This window comes from Rattus norvegicus, chromosome 5, assembly GCF_036323735.1.
Source record: "Rattus norvegicus strain BN/NHsdMcwi chromosome 5, GRCr8, whole genome shotgun sequence".
NCBI classification, from domain to species: Eukaryota; Metazoa; Chordata; class Mammalia; order Rodentia; family Muridae; genus Rattus; species Rattus norvegicus.
The window spans coordinates 132,498,636-132,502,358 of record NC_086023.1 but is presented as its reverse complement, the minus strand read 5'-3'; the positions used below and the strand labels follow the sequence as shown (position 1 = coordinate 132,502,358).

Below are 3,723 nucleotides of genomic sequence, written 5' to 3'. Positions count from 1 at the left end.
AGAGCATTTGTTAATATAAGTAAGACCATTATCTGTATTTAGTTGTAATGAGAGCCTTAGAAATGTGATACATGACGAGCTATATGGCAAAGTTAGGTTTCACATGTGACACACTGGTATTCTCTTGCAGCCTCCAGTGCCCCATGTTATGCCTGGGGCAATGCTTTGCAGCTGATTAGTTAGGAAGTGGCATTATTTGTGTCTCAAGTGCATTACAAACACAGGTCTCTACACACCTGACAGTACAGATGTCCTCGGCCATAGACAGTCATATTTCCAGATATTATGTGAGAACCACCCATTAATTATGCACTAGAAGCTTGAAATCCTTTGTAAAATATGCCTTCAAAATTGAATAGGCTTTTGTGGGTCTCCTCTAACCTTCTCCTTTGCTGACATCTTATTTGATTTTGTCAGAGATAGGGGAAACACAAAACTAAAATAAATAAACAAATAAGCAGAACCAACAATGGTCATTAACTTCTAAAGATCCAAGTCTAAGGCTTTTTATAATATTTAAGATTTTTAAACTTTAAGGACATTTAATTTTGATCTCAAGAATATTTCCTTCTAGGTAAAAGGATATTAAAAAATAACTGAGAAATAATGACAGAAAATCCTGAAGGAGAAAACAATTAGGTTCTTTTTTATGCAAGCATGAAACTAAATATTCAGCTGATACCATTTGTCAGCGTTTTTCAACCTACCCAATACATTATTGTATAAGCGAAAAATCTGCTCTGCTTTAGTGTTGGTTTCTGTACTTTTATTGAAAAGGTACATTTAATAAATACATAGTCTTTTATCATTTACAGCTTGCAGATACCGATCCACTAGAAGAGTTCACTCGATGTTGTTTTATGGTGCTTCTTGACCCTGATGTCACAAACATTCCAGTCTTCTTAACATCAGGGATTTTGGGGCAGTAGGGAGTAGGAGTGGGTTAGGAGAAGCAAGGCCACATAACCTGTAACACAGTCATTGAATAGAAAAACAGATTGTTCAACTAGAAATTACACATCTTCTGTACATTATTGCTTCAGGTAGCCACAGAATTATGCAGCATCATTACCAATGAAAAACAGAAGTTTAAAATGAAGATCATTATGTAGAAATATGTAGATTCACTGTCCTCTGATAGATGCACAGAAGTTGCAAAAATGTGAAATTTAGGAAGCTCCTTTTGTTTTAGAATACATTTGCTTGGCAACTCAAACCAGTGAGGACACTACAAAAATAAGTTGAAACAAAAATAGCAAACAGGTAGTAATTATAGCTATGTTATATTGCTTTCTACTGCATTTAAATATCTCTAAATAAAATATGAAATAAAGAAAATACATTATCTTTTGTTCTCTTAAAGAGAAAAATTCAAAGCTACTTTGCTTCCTAATAATTACACAGCAATAAAGAAAGTTCAATTCAACCATATTTATGATCTAGTGCTACACGAGGTACAACAGTACTGGGATCTAGAACAGTACACAATCCCTGTGGACACTTGTACACCAGAAAAAAAAAACAATCTACGAGCCTTGGAGGAAGATGGTATCCACAATTCAACACTTGTGATGGACTTTTTTTCCACACTAGAGTATGCCCACATAGATTCTGAAATTATCTATAGACATCTGAAGAAGAGTCTACTTACTATTTTATGTTCAAGTCTGTCCAGAAGAGATTATATTTTGTTCCTAAGCCAGATCATCACGCCATGGGAATACACAGGTCAGGGGGGTTTTGTTTGGTTAGTTGGTTGGTTGGTTTGGTTTGGTTTGGTTTGGTTTCCTGATAAATATATTTTCAAGAAACTTATGTTTCTCAGATACACCAATTGACTGGGATAGGATGGAGAGGGCACGAGAGAGAGATAGTGCCCTTGAGCCTTCCCTCTGCCTGTCTCTGGAGGTGGGGCTGGGCAGTGGCCTGTTCTTTGTAAGTTGGTGGATGGGGTATTTACAGTCACAGACAGAGCTTACAATGCTGAATCCTTTGGGCTTTTCTTCTACACCTTCCCACTGGCCTGGCCTTTCGGGGGCTCAAAATGTTTAGTAAGGGGCATGGCACAGATGGACCAGAGACCAGGCCTCAGCAGTGCAAGACGGATGACTGAAACCAGGAAGAGAAAGGCAGATGGCCGAGGTAGAAGGGACAGCACAGTGGACACAGCTGCGGCCCCAGTGGTAAAGATGGAAAAGTCGGGGCCAGAGGCTTCATCAGATCTTTCTGAAATGCAAGCTTTGTGGCTATGATGCTTGGGCTCCACTGGAGCTTGTTGTAGGGGCTGTATTTCGGCTTTAACAGTTTTCCTGGCACACGGTCTTTATGCCTTCAGCCTGAAATGTGCTGTTTGAGTTGAATTTCTGAGTTCACATGAACATCACAGATTTCACAATGAAATGCTTTGTTCTGTAGTCCTGAACCCTTACTGCCATTCTCCTTCTTTAATCTTGAACCAGGTCTTGAATAGAACTTCATTGGACCAGCTCCATTAAGAGTCTCAATCATGGTCTTGTGTTTAGATCCTGTATTGTGAGCCTCCCACTGTTACAGGGAGTTTACAGCCACCTCGCATAGTGAGCAGTAGAGAAATTTTTTTGCTTTTTCTTTTTCTGACTCAGCAACAGACCCCAGAGCTCCACTTGTGCTCTTAGAGGGAGAAGCAATGGCTCCAAGTGTCAGAGGTGTTGTGACAGATTTGAGGAGAAAGGAGCTTCCTTCAGAGCCTGAGGGCTGAATGGAACTGGTAGCTTTTATCTTCCCTTTGTCTTCTCATTTGTCAGAAATGTTGCCTGTGCCTGGCCTGATGGAGCAGCTGGGATAAGTCTTTGTGCTGTCCTTGGAAGGAACCATTTTGTATTTGTTTTTCGTTGCTTCTAGACCTTTGGCTTTCTTGGCATGTTTACTTGCTGTGTAGTGGGCCTTAGCCTGGCTATCCAAGTTAAAGCAAAACTGAGAGACATTACAAGAAATAACTTGTTTCTTCTTTGTGGGAATGGAGACTCCAAAAGTGTGGTTAATGAATAGCTGCTTTCTGCACAGGGTCCATTATGTTAAAGTTTAGAAAGAACCCAACAGCAGAGCTACTGTCCACTGGAAACGACATAAACGATTTGATGTGCAGTGAAGGCTGCATCATCAGGTGAGTGTGTGCATGAGAGCAGGAAGAGTAGTGGTGTGGCATGCGCTGCCTTCACTTGAAAGATTATAGTCTGCACTCATACCTTTGGTCACGCACAATGTGCTGCATTATTCTGAGAGATAAATTCTTCCATCTTTTCGACCGGGTGCTACTGTGAGATGTGGCTCTAGGAAATGGCCCGCAGGCACTGCTTCTGAACAAATCACAGGTCCTCTAGCTTTAGCTATCTAGCTCTAATTACTATAGAGGATCTAGTGTTGTTTTAATGGAGTTTAAGTGGCAGTCTCCAGAAAGGAACTTAAAAAGTTGAGCCAAATCCTCAGTAATGTTAGGCAAAAAAGAATGTACCCAATTGACACAGATACAAATTTTTGTAAATAACTGAGAGTACATTGTTTGTCAAGTTTTAAGCTCAGAGGATAATAAAGAATTTCTTTTTTGAGTAGTAATAAAACCTAAATAAAGTGATAGCTTTTTAATATAATCTGGAGCTATATTTAAATTTTCTCCTTTTAGTTTACTTACCAAAAAGTTAAGAAGGTATTTAAGTATTGATTGAACAATCAGGAAAGGAGAAGGCT

General features: G+C 39.3%; 1 pseudogene; it reads right to left on the bottom strand.

Annotated features, from left to right (window-relative positions):
• Positions 1–2,005: 2,005 nt before the first annotated feature.
• Zfp385b-ps1 (zinc finger protein 385B, pseudogene 1) lies at positions 2,006–3,195 on the bottom strand (annotated as a pseudogene).
• Positions 3,196–3,723: the final 528 nt, after the last annotated feature.